The following is a 14,416-nucleotide window of genomic DNA, read 5'->3' as shown; positions in this document are numbered from 1 at the left end:
CTAGTATTAAATCAAGTCTGCCAATATTGGTCTGCTTATAATACACAGAAAATTGCTACACAACACTTTCAATTTGCAGAGTCTCCATAAACCTTAGAAATTCCATTAGGACAGTGACAATTAACAGGGTTTCAACATAGGTAGCAGGAGGGTGGGACTCTGTCACTGAATCACAGTAACTATTTTAGAACCATCTGTAGATTGAATATTTCACTTTGCATTAGGATGCCTTAAGCTACATAGCCAAACAACCTTATTTTCCATTTGTTTCCTGCTCCTCTCATTTACCCCATCTTTTTCACTATGGAGTATGGTGAAGGAACAAATCCCTCCAGGCTTACTATCCACCTGCCTCCTTATTCTCTTGCCCCTTCACAAATCATGTGTAGGGCCCTAAATATCCCAGGAGTGACACCCTGACATACTGACACTTACTCTGTGTCTTCAACCAAATGCTGAGGGCAGATTGGAGAAGCCTCCAATTGACACATCAGATAAGGGCACTCCATCTAGTTCCAAGGTATGGCTGTCTTTCTTGGCCATGAATTGCTTTCTTTTTGTTTTTCAGGTGAGCTCAGATATAAAAATCTGACCATGTAATTACAGATCAAATATCTCGATTTCTGTGGCCAGGGAAATGGTCACTGAGAGCCTATTATTAACAGATCCCTTGTTCAAGAGGGCAGCAGTGGGAGTCAACTGTGTGACATGGGGCCTTTTCCTTAGCTACAGACTTTTCTCTTAGTTTGTGAATTTTTAGATTCCCAGCCAAAATAATTTGTATTATTCTTCTGCCTTCCCATATGCATGCACTCCATTACTTACACAGTCTTTCACCCAACCACTCTTTCCAATCTGCTTTTCTGAAGGCAGCAAGAGAGCAAAAGACTTGCAAAATCCCACACAGTATGTTCTGATCCTTAGGATTCTGTGTGTTTCTTTTTCTCTAATTTCAGGTGGTTACAGAAGCAAATGAAAATGGTATGTACTTTGGAATTACTCACTCATTGAGGAAAATATCTAGATGCTTAAAAACCTAAGATTTTTGTGTCTGGCTAGGCTGGAAAGGCAACATTATTCCAGCTTCCAGGCAGGAATGAGGATGGGGAATGTGCAATTAGGTTATAATTAAATGAAATTGACCATGTTCTATAATCCTTGTAAGCAGTTGGCCCCATTAAATGATGAGGGTATGTGTATACAGGGATTGGGAAGGGTGCATGCATGAATCTACCTTATGTGGATTGTGAGGCTGGGATGGGGATGAGTGTGTATTTATGAAGAATCTATTTCCCACCTTTACAGTACAATTTCCAGAGGCAACTTCTGAAAACTATTCCATCACCACTGCCCACTTTACATATATCTAATCATTCAACCTCAATACTACCAAAGCTAGGGCTGTGTTTACTATTCCCAGACCTCAGATGGGCAAACTGAGGTGTAAAGGCTATTAGCCTTACATTTACACTCTTAAGTGAAGGTCACTAATTATGAGGCCAGGTGTGTGTCCCATTGGTTGATGCCCTGAGCTGCTGTCTGCTTTCCTCACTCAGCCATGTGGGTCATTGTACAGTGTGTCAAGGAGACTGACCATTCATTTGTATTCAAGGAAGTGTCTAGAGGGCAACAGTCCCCCACACCTGACCTTCCTTATAAGTAGACTCAGAGGTCTTTCTTTTACCATAGACTGTGGCCTTTACATGGTATGAAAACACAAAGAAAGCCCACATTCTTAGGGCCAGGTCACAGATTCTGACAGCTGTTAGGTGCCACCTGGCACAACCGTGTTTAATGAACTCCTGCACACCTGGACCCAAAGAGCATCAAGGAGGTATTTTAGTATATTCATAACATCACTTTGACCCCCAGAAATGTTCAAATCCTATTAGCTCCACAAGGAAGGAACAGTGATAGTAATAAGTCCCAGGAAGAGAGGAAGGAAAATTATTCCACTATGTATAGTGGTGATTTTTTAATCACTATGTAGAATGACAGTACCTTTGAATATACTATAATTGATTGCATTCATGAAAAATTAGTGAAAAAATTTGATGAAACTCTTGCCCTTGAAATGCATGCAATCTCATGATAAAAGATTATAAGTAAAAATATCTTTAAACAATTGCCACATGGCTAAACCTTGAGAAGAATATAAAAGTCTAGGAGGACAAAATCTTATAAAGATGGTGCAGTGCCTGCATATGAGGACACATGGAGGCTGAGAAATTCTTAAAACACATCAAGAAGAAAGTAGCATTTTAGTTGGGTTTCATTATGGGCAGGCGGAGTGATAAGAACCCATCATTGAAAAATGGCATGAATTTTCCTAACATCTGTAGTTTGACTAGTTCACACTGCTTTAAGATGTCCTTATTTACAAAGCCAGGGACTGCTTCCCATTTTCCTGCTTCTCCTCTTTATCTTCTGCTTCCTCCCCACAGCAGCTTATCCCATACTTCTAACCACTCACCTGCACATTACTCTGACCTTTCCAAACCAAGCTAAGTACCAGTGTTAGCCAGAAGCAATGCCCACAAATGGACTGACTGTTACTCTTGTGTCATTCTAGCACTTTCCAAAGGACAGATGGAGGAGCTTCTGCCTGCCTAAGGTATAAAGCAGACACCACATACTTCCCAGGTAAAGTTGTTTTTCTTTGCCTGAGATAGAGCAATGGCCTTCTTTGTTTCCTCCTTCTTCAATCCAATTCAGATAGGGAAACCTGACCAGGTACATTATGCATGATATATACAATTGTCTTTGGTGGGAACAGTGTTCAATGGGAATCTATTAACTGATCCAAGATTCAAGAGGGAAATTATAAATGGCAGCATCAGTTATATTATATAATAGGGGGTATATTACCAAGCAGCAATATTTTCTCACTGGATTAAGAATTCTGTAATTCACCACTAAAATGGACTTGAGAGATACAACATTCAGGAAAAGCTCATGTCTTCTGAAAAGCTGTCCCCTAAACTGATTTTTGGTTTCCTTGACTTGACCTATCATTCTCGCATGGTTTCCTAAAATCAGCAAGAAGTTAAAGGCCTCCTGCTGGTGCTACACAGCAAGTTCAGGACCCCACCATGTTTTCTTTAACTACACGTGGCCCCAACAGTGAACAATGGTTGGTATTCAGGTGTTGCTGTTACTTTCAATGCAGGACTAGATGGTGCTGAAAATGAAAGAGAAAAGATACCGGGATCTGGGGACTTCACTTCTCAGACAAGTGCAGGTAAGTTTATTTAGAACTGTACTTCCTTTTATACCCTATATATGCATGTGAAAAGCCTTGTTCTATTTTCTAATGTTCCTTTATGTTGCTTATCACTTTTGGCAAAGTCAGCTAGTTCTTGCCAGTCTAAGCAATCTTTTGTTTCTTTTAGCAAAACATGCTGTGTCAAAAACATTGTCTTATTTCAAGGTCAGCAAGATTGTTTATCTTTGGACTTTGGCACATGCTCCCTGGTCTTTATTTTGCAGACGGTTTTTCCATCAATTCCCCCTTTTTTGTTTTTTGGTCTGGGTGACTGTGCCTGTCTTAGGTTGCCCTATCCTTTGGGGGTCTTACCCATCATTGACTACCAGTCAAGCACCAGTGACCAGGGGCTTATCAACAGTAAGGGTCTTAAGGAGTACCAGATTATTTGCCTGTTCACTGTGTTCAGTCTCCTGAATTCTTTTTTAAAAGTAATTGACAAATTATTATTACAACTATCAAAAATAGCAATATTATAGGTATACCTCTGCCAAAAGTAGTAAGCATTGATTTTGATGACCACCAATGAACAGGATGATCTGAATATATATACATATGAGTGGACTGTGTCTATCTGTGATGGTATGTGATTATGTGATTTGATTCTCAATGTGCATGTGTCTAGTTCTCAATGTGCATGTGTCTGGATGTTTGGAAAACTGTGATTCAAATTGCTGTTACTGAGAACTACAGAAGAAATGCATCAGCTGCCCATTCTAGTTGTAGCCATTTTTCAAAAGCTCAATAGTCATTTGGCTAGTAGCTGAGGTACAGTCAATGCAAAGAGAATATTTTCATCCTCACAATGCTCTCCAGGCAGCTTCTAGAGTCTGTCACTGAGTCTGTTCACTGAATCCATTGAACAGAGAGCATGTCCACAACAACAGTAGGAATTTCAGTGCCAAGAAGGAGGTGAGTTCTGTGATGGTCCAGCTAAATGAGGAACTTAAATGCTGAGAGGAGATTCCTTCACCTCATTTCATTTGCAAACTGTTTAAAATGTCCTCTTGAAGAGATCTGGCTTGACAGAACCCAGGGGATGACTAAGATCAAAGAGAAAAAGTGTGGTGGTCTTGGGTGGTCAGCAAGGCCTCAACTGGAGAAGGGATGGATGGGTGAGCCACATTCTCTAATTACTTTCCTATGGATGTTTCCATTCTTAAAACTGACTTTCAGATCGAAGGTATGACTGGACAAGCAGTGAGGATGAGAACAATGCAGGTAGGGTACATTATTTAAGGAAGAAGCCAATAGGAAAGGGTTCCCAGGAGCAGCTGTTTTCCACTTCTGCTTTCTAGATAGAGCAAAGGAGAAACCAGGAAGTAGAGAAAATTTATACAGAGGTCTGCTTTATTCTTTTCATATCTTAATTACATAATCCAGGTTTCAGGACCCTGGGCTTTGAGTGTTTCTTGTTTGCAATTTATTTTTCTTGCTTTGCTATTTAAGATAATCTTCCCTACATGGCCTGATCTTTCCTGGCCTTGGCCAGTTGCAAATCTCAAAGCCTTTGGTTTTTTAGGCTTCTTGCACATATTCCCATGTCCTGGAGAGATGCAGTGGGAAGAATATGTTTGAAAAATCTCCTAGTCTCCACTTATCATGCAAATAAAAATCCTGGGATTAGAAGTAAGGCTAGAGTTTTCTTCTGTTTGACAGAGGTTTGCATCTAGCTGACCACTCAATAACTGCCAAGGCATGGCAGTGTTTCTTCAGGAATTGTGTGATGGGCTGCTGATTGTTTCACACAGCAGCTCACACAGTCCCACACTCCTTCCTCTCATAGGACTAACTAGGCCCTGTATAGAACCAAAGGGCTACAGGACCAGGATGACACTGCTGCATTCGGAATCCATGGCTATAAGCCAGACAGCTCAGCTAAGTCCCCACACTACGGCCATGCCCCTTCCTGTTATCTTTTCCTAGTTCCATGCAGGTGCTCTACTCTTCCAGTCCCTCCATTGATTGATAAAATACTGGAGCTTTCCATTAATTTAAATTGTTACACCTCCAATACAACACTTATTGTGTGAACTGCAGAATAAGGAATTTGGGCCAGTGACTTTATCTCTAGTCTCACATTCATCCTCTCTAATCAGCTAGGTAACCCTATAGGGAGGTTGTGAGGAAGAAATGTCTCCCAGAAAATTAGGGTCCTATGAGGAACAGGACAATCTGTTGAGTTTGGAGTGGTGGTCTCTCTCTTCCACAACACCCAATTTAAATCCAGTCCTCTGAGAGTTGCTCCCTGTGCAAGGATGGATTGAATAACAGATCAACTGATTCAGTGGAGAAGGTGATGGTAGAATTTTGACTGTTCCCCTAATGAGCTCATATGAGAGAACAATGTGATTTGTGGAGGCTGAAAAAGAGAAATGAAATGGGCAGAAATTAGGAGAGAAGGAAAAGGCAAGGTACCATTGAGTGAAGGAAAATGGGAAGAAAGGCTAGGCCACACATAGAATGATATGGACACAGTGTCACCCCTCTTAGGGTAAAAGGAGGACACAGGCATTTCTTCCTGGACACAGTTACAGTATTTGAGAGATGGAAAAGGGACACTGAAGACCCGAGGTCTACTCCCTCATGGCAGAGGTGAAGCAATTATTGAGGTCCTTGGAAAAGAGTATTAATAATAAGGGCAGAATTGTCCTGGGATCAGGTCACACCCTGACATGAACAACAGGGGCTCTAGTATGTCCTTAACTCTAGCATTTTTCTTTCCTTTCTCAAGGCCGTTGCATTTCGCTAACTGCCCTTGTACATTCTGAAGCCCATTTCACTGATTTGGAAGGATCTGAGACAGATGACAATGACAATGTCCAAGTAATTTCTTTCTTTGTTCCATGTCTTTATTTCTTTTTATACTGATGTTTAACAGAACTACATTATAGACATTTTTATTCTTTGACTCTGATGGAAATTCATGGGGCACAATATATATATAAAATTACCAAAGAAACATAACTCTTTTCTTGGGTAATATATGTATATGAAGTTTCCACTGACCATTTCCCTTTTATTTTTACATCTAAAATAATTGAGTATTTGAAACTCATTGACTCAGCAGGGAAAGGGATTTTTTCATGACGGAAAATCATGGGTTCATTTTTACTGAAATGAAATTATAGATATTTCTTCCCTTTTAGAAATTCCCTATTTAGATTTTAGTGAAACCTCTTAATGTAGACCTCTTGATTTAATGCCTCTGATTTCATTTCATTTCTATCTTTTACCTTGGGGGGGCATGCTAACCTTGTTCCCACCCCAAACCAGAAAACTATGAACTTATTGCAGCTCCAGAGAAAGTGGTCTCTTTTTAAATCTAGTTTCATAGGTGTAATCTCTTTCTACCTGATCCTTATTCATTATTTTCATTTTCATATCATTGTAGCCCTGAAGGTCACAGTCCCATAAGGGAAGTTGAGGTACAGGATTGACGACATTTATAAAAGCTTCATCACACCACTTACCTACTTTGCTGGAATTGCCCTGACTTTCAAATTAACCATGCACCAAGAATATTCTCGTGTAACCCTGAATGGCTCAGACAGGAAACTGGGCAGAAAGATGGACCCCTTGGGCCACACCTTGCAGGTGGACACGTGTCTAGTGTGTTTTGGCATGAGCTCTCCAGTCACAGGTGTTTTCCAACACGTGGTGCCTATGGACATGCAAGTTTGTTCTCTTTCCTACAGGTTTCTAAGTGATTTGATAAGGAGGATCATCTTGCCTCAAAATCTCCTGTACTTTAAGGAAAGCAGGATATGATGGAAGAGGGAAAGCAGCAATAGGAAACGTGAGTGTGGAGTGGGTAAGATGATAAGAAGGGAAATAAGTTCATATGCAGTCAGTCCATTGCTACCTGACTCTCCTTTTGACACTTCAGGAAAATGAGTGTTACTAACGAGGTAACTGGGGAGGTCACTATGCAGTGTGAACATGGAGACAGAGATAAGAAGTAGGTAGTCAAAAAGCACACAGGCAAGTAAAGGATATTCTGAGAACTTCTCTCCATTGACCACACACCCATTCTATATAAGGTTGCTCAGCCATTCCCTGCAGTTCCTCCTTAATTTGGAAAAGAGGGCTCTAGTGCTTTGAGGCCTGCCATGTGCCATTTACACTGCACTCTTTGTGAAGACTCTCCTTGAATTGCTCCCACATGTCTGTGCAGCAGGACTGAACCTTGCCCACCCTATCCCCTTAAGGGCAACTGGGAGTTTCATCAGTTAAGGACTGACAACAGTGAAGGGTGTGGGGTGGCCCTGACAGCATCAGATTAAATTCTCATGGGCATATGGACTATCTTAGTTTACCAGGTCTGCTAAAAAAAATACCACTGACTCATTGGTTTAAATACAGGAATTGATTTTCTCCCATTCTATGATGTAGGTGTCCATAAACAGCAGTTTACTCTGGTAGTAACTGGCCAATAAGCCATAACTCAATCTCTGTCTCTGTCACCTGGCCATCTGTCTTCTGTTTTGTCCTCTAAACTCTGTCCAAATTTCCTCTACTGATACACATTCCAGTGATATTGGATTAAGTTCACCCTGACTCATGTTGGCTTTACCTTCACTAATAAGATCTTGGATGATCCTAATATAAATGATTTTCCATCCACAGGACTGGAGGTGAGGACCTGACACGTCTTGGGGGAGGGCATGATTCAGTGCTTAATGAGGACAGAGGTGTTTCAGGGCCACCTGAAACACTTTCTGTGGCAAGCAGCACTTCTATCCTGGGCCAGATTTCTATTTCAGTGAGCCCTTAGGTGGCCTTGTTAGGAGCTCCTAAGCCATGGTACCATCAGCCTCTGTGGATCTCTGACAGGGCATAAGTCACCTCATGCCACCGTTAGCCAAGTTGAAGACCTATAGATTTTAATTTTGCATGTAAAATGTAAACAATTAAAAACCCTGAAGGAAATTTTGATGCACTGCTTACTTGGGTTTACTAAAAGGGATTAGTATTAATAGTTACTTATGTTCCTTTCATTTATTTTCTAATTTCAAAATTAATTAAAATATATAACTGCTTGTGTTTTAGTTTTAGAAGCTGTCTTTTTTTACCTTTATATATTAGACTATATAAAGTAAGGAAATTTAATCATTGTATTATCAATCTGAATGACTTTTTAAAATTTAAAGGCAGCAATTCCACCACAGCAAAAGTACCACTAGAGACATCTCATTCCTGAGAGAGAGGAGGAAAGGGTGGAAAGGAATGGTCTATGTTTATTAAAGTTTAAAATATGTTTATAACAGAGTTCATTATAACTTTACAATATGTGAATTTCATATTTTAAAAATAAAAAAATAGTTTCTCTTGCAAAAAAATTTAAAGTCACATGCAAAGTACAGTAGTACCTTTAGAAAGAAAAATAATTATTAGAGAGGAAAAGGACAGAGCTCCAGGAAACTTTTAATCAAATGTCATGACAGAACTTTGTTGAATGCAGGAGTTGAAGATGCAGGATCACCATTTCCAACCCTGTTCCATCACCACTCCTGCATCTCACAGAGTCCAAGTATGTGGTATTCTGCCTTTCATCCAGGAATCCTAGAGCCCTCCCATTTCCTCCATATTCAGTTTCACTTCAGTGCAAAGTTACCTTAAGGTATCCCTCACAAACAATATTTACAGCCACTCTATGCCAATAGGCAAAATTCTCAGCATGGAGCAACAACTGAGCATCAATGCTCTGTGGATCTGATTCCTGGGGATATCAGGGCCCAGGGTGCCTCTCAAGCATCCAAGGTGACTACTGGGTCCTGCAATCAACCCCAGCGAGCTTCCTCTTCCATCCACATTTGTGTATCCCCAGTGAATCAAGAACCTGTGTTTATGTTGCAGATTCTACCATGGAAAACTCCAAGTTTTGAGACCTGGGATCCACAGCCTGAGCCTCAGTGGATCTGGAAGATCAAAGAGTAGTTGAAGGCTAATAACACATAATCCAAAAAAAAGAGAGAGCCACCTCATTAAACTTAACATTTTTACTTTATTAGTTTAGTTATATTTTTGGTTTAATAAGTTTATTTCATTTAAGTATTTATTTTTTTGGTTCTCATATGAACTTTAATTAAAGAGACATTATATTCAGGATTATAGCACTCATAGTGAGAATTTTTAGAGGACTTTCACAGCTGCTTTGCCATTTAAGTGGCACAGAAGGTGCAGTTCTTTACCAGAATGTATTCTTAAATCGATGATTATCACCACTTTAATCTTCCTAGTTGCAGCTCTATTACATCTTACTGACCACATGTCTATATCCTGGACTTCCTTTGCTGACACAGATGAATTAAAAGGTGGTTTCCTCCAAAGCCTCAGGTTGAGTTGGAAAAGGGCCAGTTAAATGAGGCAAAAGGCCACTCCTTGGTAGAAATTTGTAGCTTCCTTTACCAATACATCATCTTTTCTCTGAGAATTTCTATTTTTATCTGGTGCACCCTCTATGACACCTCACACTCTTACACTATAGGCTGGAGTTTGGCCACAAGCACCTCATTCATTTCCAGTCATCTGCAGCTGTAAGATGGACATCTGCTGGTGGTGTCGCTCTTCATGTGTCCTTTTTAAAGCCCTTTCCTGATAAGTGTTGATCCTGCAGTTTTTATTGGCTGTTATCCTGGCAGATGAACACAATGGCTCAAGTTGAGAGAGCCCCTCATATACTGGAAAATGTATGAACTCTTTTTCATCATTGTGTACTTCTCTATGTGCAATAGCATAGGACTTTTGGGCTGCAGCATTAGGGTGATACTTGGGTTCTTCTTCTGGAAGGTTCTCCAGGAAGTAGAGATGCTAAGACCTCATGTGGGGACCCAGAAGAGGATTGACTCTCCATTTCACTTTCTATCTAGTCTTATGGGTCATTATTTTCTTGGTCTCAAGCCTGTTCTCCCAGCACTTCTTCAGCTCTTTGCACATGTACTCATGGACATGTGCTTCCCAGGTATGTAGCTTGACTACAATTGTTCATGCATGACATTTTTTGCATTCAAACATGTTTGAACTTTTCTACTAAAGGAAGCAAGAAGTTCTTTTCCAATTCTCAGAAGTATTTTAAACAATTTATGATTTCATTGTTTTGCATTTTCCACTATATTTCTAATGGCTGTTAGCTCAACCATAGCAGCCCTGTGGTGATCATGGGACCAGGTGAGAAGTAAGTGAGATATAGGAGGCTGACCCCCAGCTGAGGACTATGGAGGGCCAACACTAGGCCAGCCAGGTACCACTATGGGTTAGTGGGTGGTAAGGATGGTGTGAGTGCAGCCTTGCAGTGCCCACCTCCCTGAGCCACAGACACTGGCCTCCCTGTTGGCTGGCACATGGCACAGGGCACAGGCAAGTTTAGTTTTTGTAACTGTATAAATTGAGAGTTTTTTAGAAATAAGACATATTTAATGGTAGACAGATAACAGTGAACAATACTGTATGATATTACTACTAGTTTTTGTTCTTATCATTTCTCAGTAAAAAGAAACATATATGGAAAAGCACTCTATTAGTTAGTCTTCTCTAGAGAAACAGAATCAACAGGGAACATGTGCAAATATAAAATCTATGAAAGTGTCTCACGTGACCATGGGAATTCAGAGTCCAAAATCTGCAGGGCAGGCAGTGAAGCTGACAATTCTGATGGAGGGTCCTGTGGACGAACTCCACAGGAAAGGCTTGCCAGCCAAAGCAGGAAGAGACTGTCTCTTCTGAATCCTCCTTAAAAGGCTTCCAGTGATCAGATTAAGCATTACTTATTGCAGAAGACACTCACCCCCTTTGTCTGATTACAAATGGAATCAGCTGTAGATGCAGCTGACATGATCATGATTTAATTCTATGAAATGTCCTCATTGCAGCACACAGGTCAGCACTTGCCCAACCAGACAAGCAGGTACCACCACTTGGCCAAGTTGACACATGGACCTGACCATGACAGCTCACCCCTTGTCAACTTGGAAGCTATACATACCACCTTAAACCATATCTAATTTCTAAATAAATAACTGTAAAACACGCATTTTTTCTTTCACCTAATAATACTCAACTGTCCCACATATAACTAGAAACACATTAAATCTCTCCATAATAGGGTGCAAATCCTTGGGTAATACTCATTCTTAACCTTGATATCTTACAACTAAAATAGTATAGCATGAACAAAACAGCATTACAGTCCTTGTTTCTGTAACTGATCACGTGAGCACTCAGCAGTAGCTATAGCCAACTCAGCCTTGCTGAGTGGAAGTCCATGTTGCTGAGCCCATGCATAGCCTCAATCACTACCACCATGAACACTTTGTTCATGAGCCCATTGAGCAATGACAGGAGTTACTGGGGAAAAAGTCTGACTTGTATCCACAGAACATGTGATCTTATCCAAATGATTATTAAAATCTTCCTCTGTTGAAGTCACCCTCTGGTGCACATGAACATGGGACACAAATATGTTCATGTTTTTAGCCCAATCAGGTCTATCCACATACTTCTTCCCCATACTGCTTTGTCACCAATTTTCAAACTTTGGTCTCCAAGTCCTTGACTGTGTTAGTTAGATTCAGTTGTCAACTTGGCCAGGTGAGCATACCTAGTCCTGTTGCTGCGGATATAAGTCAATGGTACATGAACTTCATCTGTTGCTAATTACATCTGCAGTCAGCTAGGAGGGGTGTCTGCTGCAATGAGTTACGTCTGACTTAATTGGCTGGTGCTTAAATGAGAGATCACAATGTAGCACAGCTAAGCAGCTTGGCATTACTCATCTCGGCACTTGCAGCTCAGCCCATGCCTTTGGAGATGAAAAAGAAGTCACCCCGGGGAAAGTTGTTGGAACCCAGGGGCCTGGAGAGAAGACCAGCAGAGACCATCCTGTGCCTTCCACGTAAGAAAGAACCTCAGTGGAAAGTTATCTGCCTTTCCTCTGAAGAACTAACAAAATAAATCCCTTTTTATTAAAAACCAATCCGTCTCTGGTGTGTTGTATTCCAGCAGCTCACAAACTAGAGCACTGACTATCCAGCCAAACCATTAGCAACAGCCCCTGAGTCAGTATACAAACATACCACTGGATGGTTTTCCTTCCAAGCAAAATGACCAACCAGGTGCATTGCTCGAAGTTCTGCCCACTGGGAGGATTTCCCCTCATCATTGTCCTTCAAGTACACACTGGAAAAGGGTTGTAGTGCTGCAGGTATCCAATTTTTGGTGGTACCTGCGTATTGTGCTGAACCATCTGTAAACCAGGCACGAGTTTTCTCTTCCTCAGTCAGATCACTGTAAGGAACTCCCCAAGAGGCCACAGCTCTGGTCTGGGAAAGAGAAGGTAATGTGGCAGGAATGGAGACCATAGGCATTTGGGCCACTTCTTCATGTAACTTACTTGTGCCTTCAGGACCTCCTTTGGCCCTATCTTGTATATACCATTTCCATTTTACAGTAGAGTGCTGCTGCCCATGCCCAACTTTATGACTTGGTGGGTCAGACAACATGCAGCTCATGATAGGCAACTCAGGTCTCATGGTAACTTGGTAGCCCATGGTTAAGTGTTCAGTCTCTACTAAGGTGCAGGAGCAGGCCAAAACTGTTTCTCAAAAGGAGAGTAGTTATCTGCAGTCAATGGTAAGGCTTTGCTCCAAAATCCTAAGGGTCTGCTTTGTGATTCATCTCTAGGGGCCTGCTAATGGCTTCAGACAGCATCTCTATTTGTCACTGACACTTCCAGCACCATTGGATCTACTGGATCATATGGCCCAAGTGGCAGAACAGCTTGTACAGCAGCCTGGACCTGTGGCAGAGCCTCCTCCGGTTCAGGTCCCACTCAAAATAAGCAGATTTTCTGGTCACTCAAAAAATGGGCCAGAGTAGCACACCCAAATAAGGAATATGTTATCACCAAAATCCAGAGACAACTAGGCATTGTGCCTCTTTTTGGTCACAAGAGGGGCCAAATGCAGGAACTTCTCCTTAACCTTAGAAGGGATATCTTGACATGCCCCACACCACTGGTCGCCTAGAAATTTCACTGAGGTGGAAGTCCCCTGTATTTTTGTTGGATTTATCTCCCATCATATGACATAAAAATGCCTTACCAGTAAGTCTAGATTAGTTGCTAATTCTTGCTCACTAGGTCCAATCAACATGATATGATATCATCAATATAATGGACCAGTGTGATGTCTTGTGGGAGGTAGAAAACGATCAAGGTCCCTGCAGACAAGGTTATGACATAGGGTTGGAGAGTTGATATAACCCTGAGGTAGAACAGTGAAAGTATATTGCTGACCTTTCCAGTAGAAAGAAAACTGTTTCTGGTGGTCCTTACTAGTAGCTATTGAGAAAAAAGCATTTTCCAGATCAATAGCTGCATACTAGCTACCAGGGGATGTAATGATTTGTTCAAGCAATGATACCACATCTGGAATGGCAGCTGTAATTGGAGCTACAACCTGGTTGAGCTTATGATAATCCACTGTCATCCTCCAAGACCCATCTGTTTTCTGTACAGGCCAACTAGGACAGTTGAATGGGGATGTGGTGGGAATCACCACCCTGCATCCTTCAAGTCCTTAACAGTGGCAGTAATCTCTGCAACCTCTCCAAGAACCCCATATTGCTTCTGATTTACTATTTTGGTGGGTAGGGGCAGTTCTAGTGGCTTCCACCTGGCCTTTCTCTCTGTAATAGCCCTCACTGCATGATTTAGAGAGCCAATGTGGTGATTCTGCCAGTTTCTCAGTGTGTCTATACCAATTATACATTCTGGAACTGAGGAAATAACTACAGAATGAGTCCATGGACCCACTGTGAGATGGACCTGAGCTAAAAATCCATTGATCACCTGGCCTCCATAAGTCCTTACTCTGACTGGTGGACCAGAGTGACGTTTTGGGTCCCCTGGAATTAATGTCCCTTCTGAACCACTGTGTAATAATCTCCAAATATATGCTAATTTCCTTTTCTCCAATACAGTGCTACCCTGGTAAAATGCCATTGGTCTCCTTGGGGAAGGCTTGGAAGAAGACTAACAGTATAAATTTGTGGCAGTGTAACTGGGTTCTCCCCCAAAGGGACCTGGCCTTCCCTTCATTCAAGGAGCTCTGAGTTTGTAAACTGTTTCAAGTCTGGAAATTGATTAAGGTA

General features: G+C 41.3%; 1 pseudogene; it reads right to left on the bottom strand.

Annotated features, from left to right (window-relative positions):
• Positions 1-9,600: 9,600 nt before the first annotated feature.
• Positions 9,601-10,370, bottom strand: LOC143645626 (myb/SANT-like DNA-binding domain-containing protein 3 pseudogene; annotated as a pseudogene).
• Between the last annotated feature and the right edge of the window lie 4,046 nt (positions 10,371-14,416).

This window comes from Tamandua tetradactyla, chromosome 9, assembly GCF_023851605.1.
Source record: "Tamandua tetradactyla isolate mTamTet1 chromosome 9, mTamTet1.pri, whole genome shotgun sequence".
In the NCBI taxonomy this organism is placed as follows: domain Eukaryota; kingdom Metazoa; phylum Chordata; class Mammalia; order Pilosa; family Myrmecophagidae; genus Tamandua; species Tamandua tetradactyla.
This window is presented reverse-complemented; position numbering and strand designations above follow the sequence as displayed.